The 18,850-nt window shown below is 34.2% G+C and overlaps 1 protein-coding gene and 1 non-coding gene across 2 annotated transcripts in view; both read right to left on the minus strand.

Moving 5' to 3' along the window:
• LOC140448368 (lysosome membrane protein 2-like) overlaps positions 1–18,850 on the minus strand; it is an 85,161-nt gene that overhangs the window by 47,214 nt on the left and 19,097 nt on the right. The window lies entirely within an intron of this gene.
• On the minus strand, positions 1,913–2,016 carry LOC140432947 (U6 spliceosomal RNA). Its single transcript, XR_011949853.1, has one exon. It is a non-coding gene; the product is annotated as a U6 spliceosomal RNA (small nuclear RNA).

The following is an 18,850-nucleotide window of genomic DNA, read 5'->3' on the forward strand; positions in this document are numbered from 1 at the left end:
TCTATTAAAATCAGTAAGCGAACTGTTTAATAAATGCTTACATGCGGGTACGATTCCTAAAGACTGGAACAATGCAGTGATAGTCTTGTTACACAAAATAGGTGATATTACTAAATTAGAAAATTATAGACCCATCAGCCTCTTGACACATATGTATAAACTCTTTATGAAAATCTTAACAAAGAGACTAACACCTAAACTTGATTTCTATCAGCCCAAAGAACAGGCAGGCTTTAGGAGAGGATATGGCACAAATGACCATTTGCACACTATAAAGATCTTCGCATCGAGTACAACATACCACTGGTTCTTGCATTTGTCGATTACGAGAAGGCTTTTGATACTGTAGAGTTTGAAACCGTACTGGAAGCCCTAAATCAAAGCCGAATAGATTACAGGTACACGTCACTAATCAAAAACATCTACGAGAACGCTACATCAAGTATACGACTACACGAAGACACAGAAAAATTCAGCTTAGGTCGAGGAGTAAGACAAGGAGACAATATTTCACCAAAATTGTTCACGGCAGCTCTAGAGTCAATATTTAAGAACACCCAATGGCAAGATATGGGCATCAATATAGATGGAGAAAGATTAAATCATTTGAGGTTTGCAGATGATGTATTAATCGCAGATAACTTACAGGATACAGTTTCTATGCTACATTCGCTTAAAAGTCTGTCTGAAAGAGCAGGATTAAAGATAAACTTTGAGAAAACTAAACTTATGACAAATCTCGTAATGAGTGGAAATATAACTATCGACAATAATACCATACAACAAACAGACACTTACAAATATCTGGGACACGAGATCAAAATAAACAGAGACAATCAAACAAATGAAATACAAAGGCGAATAGGCCTGACATGGGCAGCATTTGGCAAACTAAGCCATATTCTAAAAAGTTCAATTCCCATGTGTCTCAAGCGAAAAGTTTATAACCAATGTGTTTTGCCTGTACAAACTTATAGAGCAGAGACTTTAACACTCACGCAGAAATCTGCGAATAAACTAAGAGTCACACAACGAGCCATGGGACGTGCAATGCTGAATGTGAGCCTCCGAGACCACATAACAAACCGACAAATCAGGCAAAGATCAGGAGTTCAAGAAATCATCGAAAGAACCACGAGACTTAAGTGGAACTGGGCAGGACACTTAGTCAGAACACAAGATGGACGATGGACAAGACGAATTATGGAATGGAGGCCCAGAAATTATAAAAGAAGCCGAGGACGACCACCGACTAGATGGACCGACGACATAAAAAGAGTAGCGGGAAACTGGCTACAAGCGGCCCAGTGTAGAGAACACTGGAAAGAACTGAGGGAGGCCTATGTCCAGCAGTGGACGGGACTGGCTGATTGATGATGATACACTAAGGTCGTCTGCGTGTAGGGCAAATTTAACTGGATATTTTATATGAGAGTAAATATCATTGATAGCTAGTAAAAAGAGGGTAGAACTTAAAGTAGAACCTTGGGGTACACCATTTTCAGTGACATAGTTGTCGGATAATACTCCGTTAACTGTGATTCTGAAATTTCTATTGTTTAAAAAGTTGTTTATAAAGCATAATATGTTGCCCATAAGATTATTTTCTACCAGTTTTTTTAAGGATAACCGACTTACACGTTGTATCGAAAGCACATTCTATATCAAACATTAGTGCGATTACATCTTACTTGGAGGCCATAGCATTTCCTATATCTGTTTGCAGGATCACTAAATTATCAGTGGTGCTTTGATTTGGTCTAAAACCTGATTGAGCAGAGTTCAGGATATTGTTTTTCTCTAGATACCACACTAATCGCTTGTTGATTATTTTTTCCAATAATTTGCAAAGCGTACATGTTAGGGAGATTGGCCTAAACGAGTTTGGAGAGTTGGGAAGATAGCTGCTTTTAAAAATGTGGAACGCTTCACGATTTTACGTGTCATCCTTGCGCAGGGGCCATGCTAATATTCTCTGTATCGTTCCAATTTTAGTATATGTATCGCCGAAGCGACTACAATATTAAGAACTGTTAAGTTTTAAAATGTGTAACTCATAGGAGAGCGGTGAACTTAGAAGTGCTTTAGTTTTTGATAAACTCATAACTCTCTGGCTACCGGTTAAATTTGGATTGGTAATAAATCTCGGCTCGGTTTAAATATTTCGATTTCTAATTTTAACATTATATACTATGGACATTTTCGTAAACAATAAAGTATATATAAAATCTTAATTTTTACTTTATATAAAATGGCGATTTTTTCAAAAAAATCGAAAATTTTAAATCCCCCTTTTAACCAATTTTAGATTGAAAAATTGATTAAAATAAAAAATATTATCTAAAAGTTTTCTGGAAAGTTTCAGATTTCGAAACTAAATCATTAAAAAGTTATAATTTTAACTAGGTGCGCGAGTAGCGCGCAACCTCGTTTAATCATATTATGTACGTATAATACGGGCAAGGAAAATGATTTCTTTTTGGTGAGAAACTTATAATCCTTCGATAGTCAAATAAATTTGTTTAGAATTACGATAGTTTGACAATTTTTCGTTAATAATTTACTTATTTGATAAGAGTGTTAGTAATGTAATTTAATTGTTAATTATTATCTTTCGCAAATACCGCTGTTAAAATAATTTTTAAAATAGTTTACGTGATTTATTATAGATAATAGTTTTGCTTTATTATTACCATAATATATTAACATTAGAACAAAATAATTAAAAGAAATTATATTACATTAATTCATTCTCTGAAAAATTGTTAGTTGATTGGGAATCGTTTAAATTTTCTTCTTGAAAGTGACTTTTATTGCAACATGATTCAGAGCATGTAGATACATCTCTCTCTTGTCGTTTCTCCATTACTGAGGATCGTGATTTTTTCAATATTCTTAACAATTTTTCTTCATTGGTCTCTATCTTCATCCTCAACCTATCTACATTACCAAATACCTCAGGAACAAGCGGGGATGTAAAGGGTAAAGGTATACGGGACAAATCCTTAACCTGAGATAACTCATTGATAAGTCTAGGAAATTTCAAGTACCTATGATTATATGCTTCGTTGACTACCAAAAGGCATTTAATTGTGTAAGCTGGATAATTATGTGATCCATTTTAATAGAAATGGGCACACCATTACACCTGGTGACACTTATTAAAAATCTGTACCAGTCCAATATAGCAACAGTACAACTAGATCAGATGATCAGAAGTTCTTAAACAAATTCAAGACCGAGAGAGATGTTAGACAAGGATGCGTGTTGTCATCTGACTTATTCAACATTTATGGTGAACATGTCATGAGGATGGCTTTAGATGGATGGGCCGTTGGAGTAAAAGTGGCTGGTAGAAAAATTTCCAATTTAAGATTTGCTGATGACAGTACACTTATAACAGCAAATGAGCAAGAAATGTTTAATCTCCTGCGAAGAGTTAAATACTAAAGCAATAAAGTTAGTCTGAAAATCAATAAAGCTAAGACAAAAATAATGGTGGTCGACAGATTACACACTATTCAACTGACTAACAGGTTACAGGGATACAAGATAGTGGACAGTTTTGTCTATCTCGGGTCTAGAATAACTAACGATGGTAACTGTAAAGCAGAAGTTCGGAGACGTATTGGTATGGCAAAAAATGCGATGAATTGCCTAACTAAAGTTTGGAAAGACAGATCTATCTCTCAAAATATGAAGATAAGACTGGTGAATGCCCTTGTATTACCAATATATCTATACGTGGCAGAGACTTGGACTCCTCGCGGACGCCAGCGCCAAAAAATTGATGCCTTTGAGATGTGGTACCTTGGACAGCTCGTAGGACAAACGTTTCCATTCAAAACCAACTCGAGATTAAAAAAAGGCTGTCTACAATATGTTTGCAATGTATTTTGCAATTTTTCGGTCACGTGGTTCGCAGAGGTGACGATAGTTTGGAGAGAATAATTGTTTCTGGAAACATTCTGGGGAGAAAATCAAGAGGACGATCACCAATTAGATGGTCCGATAAAATTAAGAATTCAGCTGGAAACTCATTCTACGAAGCTCCCCGAGCAGCTTAAGATAGAGACAAATGGAGTGGTTACATCACAGCAGTCTAATTCGGAATCAATGCATGGCAAATATTACTTGTACAAAAGACAAATGTACAAAAATAGTTTTGTTAATACTCCATAGCCGAATTTCCTTCGAAAAAATTTGGATATAACTTATAGTCTTGTGGAATCCATCCATACTTAGTTACTTCATATAAAGAAATTTCTGGTAAAATAGCCTCACTCCACTTATTGATTTAGTAATTTAATTTAATGTTTGTATTTTGAGAACGATTTCCGAAGTGGAAATTGAAACGTCAATAAACTTATTGATTTGCCACATAGACCTTAAAATATTTTGTTTTAATGCCGATTTCAAGGAGGCGATTTATCCATAGATGTATTTTTTCAATAGCTAAATGTTTCTTAAGTGAGTTTACACTGTATCTAGGTATCTGCTTTCGATTTTTTCCAAGGGTGATATGCTGGAGCTAGGAAACAACTAAACAATTTATAGGTATAACCCCTTCTGTTAACAAATTATTTTCAATTAAAATAAACTTAATGTTGTATTATGTCTATTTATACCGTGTAAAGACAGAACTTAATCAATGATGCATTAACTAAGTTGTTTTTGTCAGAGAATGTAGGTACTGAAATATATCGTCGTTAATTCAGCAATTCAGTAATTTTGTCAGTACAAAACCATATTCTTCGAATTTTGGAGATTTTAAGAATCAAAGAAAAAAGGTCAATCTTCCAGAAAGGAGAGCAATACAGAAAATGAAAGAAAATTTTTAAAACAAAGATATAAGAGAAACGTATTAAGTATCTACGCAATTTAAGAGAAAGATAAAACCCCGAAAAAATCTAAGCAGAAATCAAGAACGGCAGATAACCAGCGATCCTAGAGAAATAAAAGCAGTCTGGAAATCGCATTTCTAAACTCTTTTAGGAACAAGACCCAAGAAATTAAAGAGTATATGAACACGTAGCATATTAAGGAAGGCACAAATATATTAAGGAAAGATGGAAAGGCTAAACAAGCAATACGAGCACAAAGGAGTATCTGCTTCCATATGATTACATAAATCTATATTGGCGATTTTAGATTGGTTCAATAATTATCCGAATATTGCTTTACAAAGAGGTAATCATCGAGCAACATTCTTTTCTATGTTAAAACTCTCTAAGTCATAGGTCATAGTCATCTTTTTGGAGGTTCACCGCCTGCCTATCAGGACAACTTTGCTTCATTCAAATCGGTTTCTTATATAAAATAAATTAATTCGTACCATATTTTGAAAAATTTTCGCGGTATATAAATTGCACTCAATTTATTTTATAATCTTACTATTCTATGATTTATTGCCTTATCTATGTAATTGTAACATAATTGACATACCTTTGTCTCCTTATTGAAACTGTAGGTAAAAATAAACAAAAAGTACACATGAAACATAGAATATCAATTACACAAAAAGCTTTTTTGAAATGATCCTACACAACAATTCATTACTCACTAAGGCGTTCATAATTACGCCATTAAATTATCCATTACTGAATAATCAAATTATTTTACTCTAACAACTATCAATTCAATTTTTTAAGAGGTTTGCAATTAGTTTGTTGCTATTTTTGTGTATTGAATTTTATACCCGAACGGATGATTTACTAGATCCATTAAGAAACAAATAACGCCAAAGTTTACTTAAATAATATATTGCGCAAATAGAACACAAACAATGATATAATGTAATCATGATTCACAATTATAATGGTTTGTCTAATGTAGCAAAATAATATATACGGTATCATGATCCCAATATTATGCTATGGCAGGTTTTTGGCCTTAAACCTAGACTACAAATGTTGTTCGAAAGAAGGTCGTTTAGTAAATCCTAATAAAATGACACTTGTTTTATCTACTAACAGGAAAAAATTAACAATTTAATACCTCACAATGAGTGGAGTAGCACTATTCTTATCGGAAGAAGTTAAGTATCTCGGAGCTCTCCTTAATAGGAAATTTGCGATCTCAGAAGTATCAACTCTGAAGCTGTTTGTACTTGGACTTTTTTCGGTCTTTTTGGTCAAAACATGGTGTCTGTTGCGCTGGTATTATCAAACAAAACATCAAAACAAAAAATAAGAGATTTCCTCGTATAGGAATTATGGATTCCATGAGGTGTTGCCCCACTGCAGCCGGTTGTTTGGTTCGATAAATTCGTAAATAAAATGTAATTCGATAAATTAATGTTTGGCACAACAAATCACGAATAACTCACAAACAGTTATATATAGGAAATGCTTAATAAATAAAAAAGTATCATAATATAACATTTCATTGCAATACTAAAATATAGGGTGTCCTATTTAAGAAAACTCATAAAATATTCATTCCGAGTTTCGACCCACCCTATATATCAAAATTAAATATTTCGCTGTGTTATTAATTTTCGACAATAGTAAAGACTACATTAAAATTATTTTGAACATAAATATATTTTTTGATATCAAATCTGATACAATTCTACTGGGTGTTAATTGTGCTACACAATTAATAAAAAACGTAATAAATTATCTTTTAAATGACTTTATATAATGCTGCCAAACCTTATTAGCAGGGTTAAATAAAGAAATTAAAAGAGCATGTAGGAATGATAAAAATAAACATATAAAATAAATGAAGAATGCGAAGAACTAGAGAGACATGCAAACCCTTATGAATCCCATGAGCTATATAACAAAGTCCGATATCTATCCAGGGAATTTAAACCAATCACACAAACAATAATGGATCAAAACCAACATATTACAAATGACGATAAAGGGATTGCGGAGGTATGGAGAAAATATTGTCAAAGTCTATATGCAGATGATCCCCAGAATGCAAATTACGACGAGTTCACTGCAGAGAGAGAACCAAACATTCTAAAGTCAGAGGTAGAAAAAGCAATCAAAAAGTTAAAAAATAGAAAATTTCCTAGCGCAGACCAGATCACCGCAGAAGTTTAAAAAAAAAAACTGTAGATGTTGGAGTAAATGTTATGCGTATGATCTGCAAAAAGATTTGGGAAACCGGAGAGTGGCCCAACGACTGGACAACATCCACTTTCATCCTTATATTCAAAAAAGGAACTCCGCTAGATTGCAGCAACTACAGAACGGTAACCCTAATATCCCATACAAGCAAGGTTCTACTTCATGTAATACATGAAAGACTAAAAGCTTTTTTATTGCCCCAGATATCAGAAGAACAAGCGAGATTTGTCCCAGGAAAAGGCACAAGAGAACACATCCTTAATGTCAGACAGCTAATCGAAAAAACGAGTGAATACAATACTCCTATGCTTATGTGCTTTGTGGATTAAACAAAGGCTTTCGATAAATTCAAATGGCAGCAGATATACTACGGATGGAAGGGTGGAATATCAGTAGGTCAAAAATCAGTAAATTGAGATATGCTGATGACACTTTAATAATCGCGGCAAATCAAGAAGAAATAGAAAACATAATGAGATGTCTGGAGGAGAAAAGCAAAACATATGGACTAAAGCTAAATAGGAGTAAGACAAAGATCATGATAGTAGATAGAGCTCGGAATAATCTTCAACACATTAAAGAAATTGGGGGCTTTGAAGTAGTAAATAGGTTCATATACCTGGGGTCCCTAATAACAAATGACGGAGGGTGTGACAGAGAGATACGTAGAAGGTTGACTATTGCTAGAACAGCTATGATGAAACTGGTAACAATTTGGAAATATTCTAGCATAACAATACACACAAAACTAAGGCTGGTAAGGACACTCATTTTTCCCATAGCCACATATGCATCCGAAACGTGGACCTTAAAGAAAGCGGATAAAAATAAACTAGACGCTTTTGAAATGTGGGTATACCGCCGCATATTAAGAATATCCTGGATTGATCATCGCACTAACGTATCGATATTAGAACAACTTAAAGTAAAGGATAGATTACTTAAACAAATACAACAGAGATATTTGCAGTATTTTGGACACATTGTTAGAAGAACGGTTGCGATGGAAAAACTGATAGTCGAGGGTAGAGTTGAAGGAAAGAGACCTAGGGGAAGATCTCCAAACCGTTGGGTAGATCAAACAAAAATATTGATTAACCAAGGTTACATAAAGCCGAAAAACTAGCCTAGGACAGGATAGGATGGAGGGAAATCGTGAAAAAACTGTAAAGGCCTGATGGTGTCACTACATCTCAAAAGGGATTAGGACTGAAGAGGTGGAGCCAAACCTTATATTAAAAAAAAACGATTACATCAAGAAGAGTCCAACAATGTAAAAATATACAGGGGATTCTATTAAAAAAAGATAAGTTTGTACCAACCCCGTTAATATGGGTAATCTTATATATTAAGAGTATGGTCATATGTGTGCTCCAACTTTTTCTTAAATTTTTTTTGGTATCTCTTAATACAAATGAATAATAACGAACCAACCATGTATATAAAGAACCATGTTTATCTCAGTATATCCGCCTACAGCGTCTTTGGTGGACAGCCCATGTGTTGGAGATAGAAATATACAGGTCTTCAAAAACACTGTTGAATGCAATAATGCAAAGGAAGAGACCTATTGGAAGATCGAGAAAGCGATGGGATGATGATGTGTGAATGTAACTTGATTTAACTTTAACATCGAATGTGCCGCTGGTAAACAGTCAAAAAACTCCGTGTGAAAGACTTTATTTTGAATTAACACAATAAAATATAATACATGAATATATGACGGTTGGCGTCCGTCCCGCTAATGTATATAATATTATGTTTCACCGGTGTTGTATCGTGTGTGATGTCGCCTTGAGACCCCTTTTGTGAATCTTCATAATATTCGCATACTATGACACATATGCAGACACTTCTATGTTGCCGCATCGGAAAAAATGCATGAAATCGACTTAAAACATATGATGGCGTGAACAATGTGGATGAGGACGTAAGAAATCTGCTTGGCAGTCTATCGTGCAAGAGAATGGCTGCAGACCGTAATGGATGGGGAAGTTTGCTAAGGGAGGCCAGGGCTTGAATTGGGCTGTAGACCCATAGGATGGATGGATGGAAGATATCTTCGACTTGGTTTGAGATAACTTTATTTATTTCCATACGCTGCTAGATATCACCTGGATATTTAAATATTGTTGATCAAACGTCAACTCCTTATCTTATTCTACAAAACCTACACGTTTTTCTCGTTGACATGTTTGCTAAAGAAAAACTTAAATGCATGAATTCTTAAATTTTTTCAAACTTGCATTGAAACTCATATAAATAATATTTCTTAAGCATTAAACAAACAAAAGGTATGATATTTGCACGGTTTAAAGGTGTGAATTTTCGCAAAATTCATAATTTTATTTGATGTCATCTAAAAATACCCGGATGGAATTCTATCGATTTACGCAAATATTTGGATGCTGCTGTTAGCACGATAAAATAAAGAAAGCCTTTGTATATATATAATTGCACTTCTTGGTATTGGTTCTGATAAACAAGACGTTAGTGATGTTATTAGACCTTTGAAGTTTCCCAACCGCCACGTGGAATATAAATAATGAGTGTGCGATATTTTAATATAGTCAATGTTTTACGGTTATCAGAAATTAAATAGAAATAGTATGTAAGTGTTTTGTATATCGTCGTTAGGAATGAAATACTTCCAATGTGCAGATTTCTGGTAATTCAGAGTTCAAACCATTCTGTATCGCTATGAATGGTTTTACAGTCTAGAAAAATATCCAATGTGCGTACCGATTCCTAACTTCACTAATGTCTACAAATGCATTACTCCAATGTAACATATTATTAATTTTTGGCTTGAAATAAATTATCATCATCATCATCTTGGTGCTACAACCTTTAGCTTTGGTCTACTCCGTCTTCTCATTCCCACGGGTTGCGCTGTTAGAATCTTTTTTATCATGTTTGACTCAGGGGCCCGAGCTACATGTCCTGCCCACCGCAGGCGGTTTGGCTTAATTATAGTGGTAATATCTTTACCACCAAACGTATGCTTGTAGATATTCTGCAGTTCAAAGTTATATCTACGCCTCCATATTCCGTTGTCACAGACCGCTCCGAATTGAAATAAATTAAATTTGCATAAAAGACACATTGTAGCTATTATCTATTCTAATATCTGCATATTGGAGATATTCCTAACTTTCATCTGTCAAATTCCTAACCTCAAATTTTCTCAAAGAAGCAATTTACCAGTGCAAAATGAGTGTTTTTAAGACAAGCCACTTTTTTATATTCGTAAATTATATCCATTTTTTCTTTGATAGAGAGGCGTTTTATTTTTCCCGCCATACTCGTTAGTCCCAACACAACATAATACCAGTAAAAAAAGATTATTAAGCGCCAATCAGAAAAAAAAAATAATAAGCAGTAGGCACTGTAGTAGTAGCAAACAAACACATAAAAGTTTAAAATTGAACTGAATGTTAAAAGCTAGTTTTAAAAACTTGAAAAGTCAATTTTATGCATACCCCCACCATTAAGGAATTTGTATCCTATGTATATTTCTTAAGAATAGTCAAATTTTATGGCCCTTTATTGAGGATATTTTTTAACTGACGGGTACTAGAAAACTCCGATTATATTTAAGAAAGTTACAATCACACTATTCAGACTAAAGGGTGGCCAATTTCTAAGTCCCAAAAATATTTCTATCGAATTACTAAACACACCTAATACATAATTTTAAGAAAGTCGAAAGAGGAGAACTGATTTTGTTCTGAGGCTGTAAGTATGAGCTCTCGTAGAGTCCTTGCAGGACATTCTGAGTGGAAAAGATCAGTAATGTCCAATCTTGAGCTATAACACATACTATAATTTCCAGGAAATGAATCGTACAGGGAATCTAAACATTAAACAAAAAGAGTTCGCTCAGAAAAACACTCAGAAATAAAAAGCTCTTTTAAGTCCACAAATAAAAACATAAGAAGAATGAATAGAGACGAGACCTCGCTTGCGGATCCTGTCTCTGTCTATAGGTCTAAAGGATCCGAATCAAAGTCCTACAGGCGAACATTCAGTACAATAAAGCACCTTCCATAGCTTCATGTTGCTTTAAGAAGATTTAATGTTGCATTGACATATATGAGTCCTGGGTATACCATCTGTCTAAGTCTAGTCCCGAGGACTTGTACCAGTGTAGAATAGCCGACGGCCCTAGAAAAAGAAAAGGCATAAGAAAAGATACCCATTATTACTATTATTATCGAGGTCTGAGTGTAAATAGTAAAATAAGCCAAATGTCAGAAAAGTCTTTATTGATAAAATAAAACGAATCATCGATCATAGAATCGGGGAATACGACACTTTTCTGTGAACAAAGTTGTGAGAAGTGTTAAAAAACCTAAAAATTGAAGGACACCTGTTACAGAATATTATACATGAAAATGTATAGCAATAACACGCTACCAATAAAACGAATACTTTCACTAATTTTGCAGCATGGCCTCTTTCATAGTATGTATAAGCTTTACTTAAAAATTGCAAAACAAATCCAGTTAAATGGAAATCCATATAAATTAGAACAGAATGGGTAACAATGGTAGAATTAGTTTCGAGCTCCATTCAGAAGCGTGGACTCTTAATCCAGATCTAAAAGGAAGGCTCTTAACGGTAGAATGGCTGAGAAGATAGAAAGATAGAAATAATAGGTAAGTAAAGACAAATCAATAACTTGAATTAAATAGAAGAAACAGAAGTGGACCGAATAGAAAAACGATCCTTGAAATGGTTTGGACATTTTTATTAAAATGCCTGCCGGACGATGGCCTATAACAAGGATGTTTTACATTGACGATTATATATATTAACACAGACCGAGCTTACTCGATATGTCTCCCTCTAGGGCATTGAAAATCCTGACTCTCTCTCTGTCCCCACCAAAAAGAGACCGTGCTATACTTACTTAATATAGGGCAGAGACACAACGAACAACGAAAAAGAAAAGATAGTGTCGTCACTTGGCTCTACAGACAGACTGCTCAGTCTATGTTAATATATACATCTACGGTATTTCAGTGGTGACCACCCGGAAAACAAATATCAGGCAGTGGAAATATCAGAAGAGCGATGAATGAAAGCAATCTACAAGGACTAGAACAAAATTTTACTATACACATCTGTGTAGTTTTCGTCACGGTTGTGATGTAATTATCACATCTTCATCATCTTTTATGCTGTTTATAAATGTATCATGGTTAAAAAAACATTTTCTGTCATTTTTATACTGTTTAGAATAACATTTTAAAAGAAAACTTATTTTTAAAGTAATATCCAGAATGATTTTAATGCTACCTCAGAACAGAAACTTTAGCAGGGCATTGCAATTATACATAGTATTGAATCGACAGATATTCTGATGACAGTAGGATGTTGAATTTAAATGTTTTCGGTAGTTACTTTAGACACTACAAATACATAAAAAAAGAAAAAATAATACGTTTAGTACTCAAATAATAATAATAACCAACATCAATACATTTTTTGTTAGATTTTATTGTTTAAATCAGTGATTCCCAACCTGGGGGCAATCGCCCCCCGGGGGGCGGTTTGAGATATTCAGGGGGGCGATAGAGCGAAGGGGGCGATATGGGGGCGACAGAGAAAAGGGGGCGATAAGGGGGGCGTTTAGCATCCGGAAAACGAGAAATGGGTAATTAAGAAAAATAAGAAAAGAGAACAAAAATACAATACTTTCGATCGGATATCGATAGGATAATAAAAAGTAAATATATATATATATATGTATATATATATATATGTATATATATATATATATATATATATATATATATATATATATATATATATATATATATATACATTATAACGAATTCTGCATTCTCCTTTGATCGAGCTTTCATATTGTGCGATCATCCGCACAAAAGAGAATGAGAGAGAAGTGGAATAAGAATGATGAGAAGTACGTTTGTCGGTTGTCGTCACTTCAAATGTGGACTCTTTCGTTCCCTAGTTTTGTAGTGTGGTATATAAAGTTGTTTTGTTTCAACTGATAGTCATTGTGTTCAGTGAATTGTTATTTTAATAAAGATACTGTGATTTATTTGTGAAACTGTTAAGTCATCGGACATAACCACTTATCTTATCGAACACGAGGCGTCACAATATTAGAATCATTATCAGTCACAATGTTAGAATTCGGACAGAGACGACGACGCGTGGCAATATAATTATTTATTGAGAATTGCGAGATAGTGTTTTTATTCTTTACTCTTTTGTTTTGCTCTCAAAATGTCAGCACCTAAAAAAAAAGTGCTGGCAGTACTCAACGGAGAATTTGAAATATGGATTCATTGAATTGCCAGGAAATAAGAATCTACCATTGTGTCTCATTTGTGCAAAATCTTTGTCAAACGAAGCCGTGAAGCCGTCTCGGCTTATGGATCACTTGAAGAGGACGGTGAAGATGTTCTCTGCAACAAATTGAAAAGCAGAGACTTTACTGTGCAACTTGACGAGAGTACCCTGAGAGCACAGCTTTGCTGCTGTCATATGTCCGATTCATTGACGACAATGGAGAAATGGCCGAGGAAATGCTGTTTGTTAGAAGTCTGATTACTGATACAAAAGGATCTTTCATATTTGAGGTCGTTAAGAGATTTTTTGAGGAAAAAGAGGTTCCCTTATTAAATATGATCACCTGTGCTACTGACGGTGCAGCAGCAATGACAGGACGCCATCGGGGATTTATTTCACATCTGAAACAAGCAGTACCTGGAATTTTGTGTGTTCACTGCGTCATTCACAGAGAGCATTTGGCTGCCAAGAATTTGAGTGGGAGGTTACACGATTCTCTTCGACTTGTCATAGATGCGGTAAATAAAATTAAAGCAAAACCAAAGAATGATCGAATATTTCGTACACTTTGTGAAGAAAATGATGTGATATTTAATACATTACTACTACATACGGAAGTCCGCTGGCTTTCTAAAGGCAATTGCTTAAGGCGGTTCTTCAGTCTCATCGATACTGTTATTGAATTTCTTAATACTACTGACCCCACACTGAGTACATAACTACAAGAGAAGCGAAATGACATCGCTTATTTATCAGATTTTTTTCAAAAATTAAATGAAATGAACCTGCAACTACAGGGGAAGAACATAAATATGGCCAAATCGAAGGGAGTAGTCGGAGCATTAATTGAAAAACTATCTATTTTTGAAGAAAATATGCAGAGAAGAGATCTGACCAAATTCCCCAACTTGAAATCTTCTTGTGGTGATTCTGAGGATCTTCAAACATACTGACTCCACCTTCAAACACTGAAAGAAGATCTGCAGTCCCGATTCCAAGATTTGACTAGTCTGAAAGTGCCAACTTGGTTTATCAATCCTTTCATCGTGGAAGTTTCAACGGTATGTCCTTCTCTTCAAGAAAACTTGATTGATTTGAGACAAGATATTGAAATTGAAAGTTTGTTTCGGGAGTGTGGGTATGAAAGATTTTGGCCGCGGATAAAAGAAGTGTATCCAATCTTGTGGAATGCAATCAAATTATTATTATTGGCATTCCCCACAACATATCTAGTGGAGAAAGGTTTTAGTTCTGTGTGTATATTGAAAAACAGACAAAGAAATAGGCTCGACATAATAGAAAGAGGGGATTTGAGGTTGTTATTAAACAACATTGAGCCAGACATAAAGAGATTATGTGAGGGACACCAGGCCCAAGGAAGCCATTAACAATTCTTTTACACACATATAACCATTTATCATTTTACGAAATGTAAAAATAAATAAATATGGATACTTACCTTTTGTATAGACTCATTATTTGTTTCAATTTAATTGGGTGGAGGAGAGGGGGCGATTGTAGTATTCATAACTGGTGAAACTTGTCTAAGGGGGCGATCATGGGAAAAAGGTTGGGAACCACTGGTTTAAATGATAAAAGTTATATTTTTTAACTGGCGTAGCGGATATTATTGATGTATTCACCGTTCTCACTCGGATTCCCATGTCTAGGTTTGTGAGGGCTTCATTAAAAATCTCTTCAGATTATATATTGAAAAGAGTCGGCGATAGCACACATCCTTGCCTTACTCCTCGCATGATCTTCACTTGGTCGGTCAGCTGGTCTTCGACCTTGACTTGAGCACGCTGGTTCCAGTATAAATTCATGATGATCCGAATGTCCTTCTCATCTAATCCTACTCTTTGTAGTGCGGTGACCATCTTCTGGTGCTGACAACGGTCAAATGCTTTGGCGTAGTCAATAAAACAAATATAGACATCACAACTGACATCGCGGCATCTCTGAAGTAGGACTTGTAAGGTGAAAAGTGCTTCACATGTACCCATGGAATTGCGGAATCCGAATTGCATTTCACCGACATTTCTGATCACCGACCAAAATTAATATTTTCTGCAAAATTCAGCTTGTTCTTATGATTTTTAGAGGTCAACTCTCTGACAACTGTACTACTTATGAATAAGATCAAGACAGGATTAGAAAAGGAATTGCACCGCATCTTTTAAAAAAATATGGAGTTAAATCGAAAAATTGCCTGGGCCAAAGAGAGCTTTTGCGTACAATAGCGCCTTAGAAAGACGTTACTTGATGGTTTGCCAACAAAACTACGAAAGTATATGTGAAAGTTACTAAATTCCACTTCCGATAAATGTTTTGACAAATTTCAATAAATTACAGAAAAACTTAGTTTTTATTTCAGTATGAGCTCAAGGGGTCGTTAACGATCCACTCTCAGATTAATAAACAAAATGTTTTTAAACGTTCTTACATTATTTTTTACATAATAATTTTGTAGCACAAAATATTAATTGAATAGTTTCAATAATAGTTCATAGTTAACCCATATAGAATACTAAATTGATAAAGCTTCTAATAAACTAAATTTTATTTGTAGTAAAATATTAAGTTAAACTATAAATCCTTCATTTATACTCCTAACTGCTGACACAAAACCCATAAACAACTTCAAAGAAATTTGAAGAAAGTCAATGAAGCATTTATTTCCAACAAGTGCAAAGTATTTTTTGAAACATGATATTTACCGAAACATTTTATATAGCGGCAATACATTGTACATTCTACGTGTGTGGGATATAAAAATACCATAGAGTATTATGACTGGAATTGAAGCAACATTTAAAAGTTAATTTTTATTGCAGTGATTTATAAATCATAAATGCAATAATTGCAATATTTATAAAGTAACTAAAGAACATTACAAAGATAACTTGATATTGCATGTGAGAAAATATGTTATGAATGAAAGTCATTAGTTAATGAATATAAAAGTAAATTAACATAAAAAATTAAAATTAATACTGAGTGTTAATCTTTGTATATGGGTATATTTTATAAAAACCCTTAAAAGGGCCACATTAAAAACACGAACGTTTTCGGAACAACAGTTCCATCATCAGGTTAAAAATACGGGTTACCATGCCTGAGCTACCAAAATATTTGGGTAAAAACCCTTTAAAATATATTATGTTACCAAAGATTGTACATGGTGTTGTTAATATTATTTGATGTTTAATATTTTAATTAAATTTTACTTCAGGTAACATACACCCATGCTTTAAGTGAGTTCCAGTGTCCGGAGAGTCAACCTCTTCAAACGGACTTCAAACTCTTTTGTCCGTACTCTGCGTTTGAGCTCACCCCTTAGGTGCTCGATGGCATTCATATCCGTACTCAGTGTAGGCCAGTTAATTGTTGTTATATTGGTTTTGGCCAGGTAATCTTTCGTAATCCTCGCTGTATGACATCAATTATTATCATACATTAGCATGAAACCGTCGTATGTAGCTGGCATTGGTGAATATCCATAATGTAACGATCCGCTGTCAAACTCCCTCCGCGACGATCAGAGGGCGCGAAGAAAGCTCTGTTTTTCTTTCTAAAGATATACCACCCCAAAACATACATGAACCATCTCTATAGCTTACAGTTTCCAAACAGTGCACCGGGTCTCTGATACACACGTCGTCTTCTGTCATTGTTATACAAGCATATTAAACTCTCATCCTCATCAGATATTAAAACTCTGCTCCATTGGCCAAGGTCAACATTGACGTGTTCTCGGGCAAACTGAAGCCGAGCTTGTTTCTGACGTGCATTCAATTTGGGCACTATGTTAGCTCGTCTCGGAGACAAAGTGGCAGCCCTAATCTTCTCCTAACTGTCCACTGGAGTGGCGGTGACACCTCGTCAATTTCTCGAGGATTGTTGAAGCTCAACTCCTGGCGCGTGCCGATTGCGCAAACTATTCCCAACAAAATGCAAATTTGCTTAATAGCTTGTCTTTAATATGAAATAACTTCGTTAATAATTTTCTTTGTAAAATAAATTTTGAATTAAATTTAAAGAAATACGAGCACTGGTTTCCTTTACACTCTGTATACTAAAGTTTGAATGTGATGAGCTTGGTACTGTTGTACTCAAAAAATATGGGCTTTTAATTTTTTAAATAAAAATATGTCCTTTCTATTCAAAAAAATTATCCATGACGTCACATCTGCTAAGGTAGTGGGGTAAAAGTTTTTTTTTCTAAAAAGGTTAAGAATTAAAAATAAAAATCGACCTGTCAGAACTTTAACTCTGAAAATAATTAAGGCATGAGATAATGGACGACCGTTTCCACACTTTATGAATGCACTGCATATAAATTAATTTAAAAGAAATATCAGCGACATGTTTAAATAAATAGAAAAATAAAAGAAAGTCACACTCAACTCCTAAAACAGCTAAATTTTTGCGTAATATTTGTTGTTTTTTCTTCTGCAACAATAATCTTCATCTAAAATGAATTACAAAATCTCAGTTTATTACGTCGTCCTAAGGCTAGATGCAAATTTGATAAATCTCCAACCTTACGTCGTGCGCTTTGTGACAATGAACCCAGATTCAAGAACAAGGTAAACCAAAAGCATCAATATTACTTTCTTGATAAAAAGCGAGTTGCAAAAAAGGGGCCGAAGCAAGTAATTTTTGAAGTAAGGTCAATCTTATTGTACTCACATTTTTCTCATTTGGCTTATTAGAGTAACTTTCCACAAATTGATCTTGATTCTTGATCTTCATTTGTGTTCGAGAGAATCGGTCGTTTAGTTTAATGAAGAAGGTCAAGTTGAAAATATGCGGTTTAACACAATACGTGATCTTAATATTCATGTATTTGTGCTAGTAAAAGATTAATAATTGATTAATTAAATAATATTTATGTGAAATTTATTTTAGTGTGTCAATGATTGCACGTACTTCAAAACAGTAAATAATTGTATCATTTTTTATCAAAATTTTATAAAAATAGTAAATATCTACATGATGAAGATATCTCTGGAGGATATATCGATATCTAGACAAATTAAAAATATCTTAAATTAAAAAAAAATAATAATACATAGTGTGATAACTATCGCGGAAGCTCAGTCACTAATACAATTGGACGAATTTTTGGAAAACTATTTTAAAAATATTGGGAAGTTTCAACGGGATTTACTTTATTTATTTTAAATTTTCCATGAAATTGAAATCAAGCTTTTTCATTAAAACCACTAATAAATCAATAGTTTAAAGTTTATTCTAGTATTCGAAGTATCAAAGGATCCAACAGGACGTATATGTGACTGGAGGAAAAAAATATAGCAGTCATGGGCATCGGTAGCGGTGTACAAGGAGGTGCAATTGCAACCGTTATCCCGAAAGAAAGTACATGGCTATACATGTAGAGTTCTATATTTTATATTGGTAAATAGTATGTA

The sequence above is a fragment of the Diabrotica undecimpunctata genome, chromosome 1 (assembly GCF_040954645.1).
Source record: "Diabrotica undecimpunctata isolate CICGRU chromosome 1, icDiaUnde3, whole genome shotgun sequence".
Classification (NCBI taxonomy): Eukaryota; Metazoa; Arthropoda; class Insecta; order Coleoptera; family Chrysomelidae; genus Diabrotica; species Diabrotica undecimpunctata.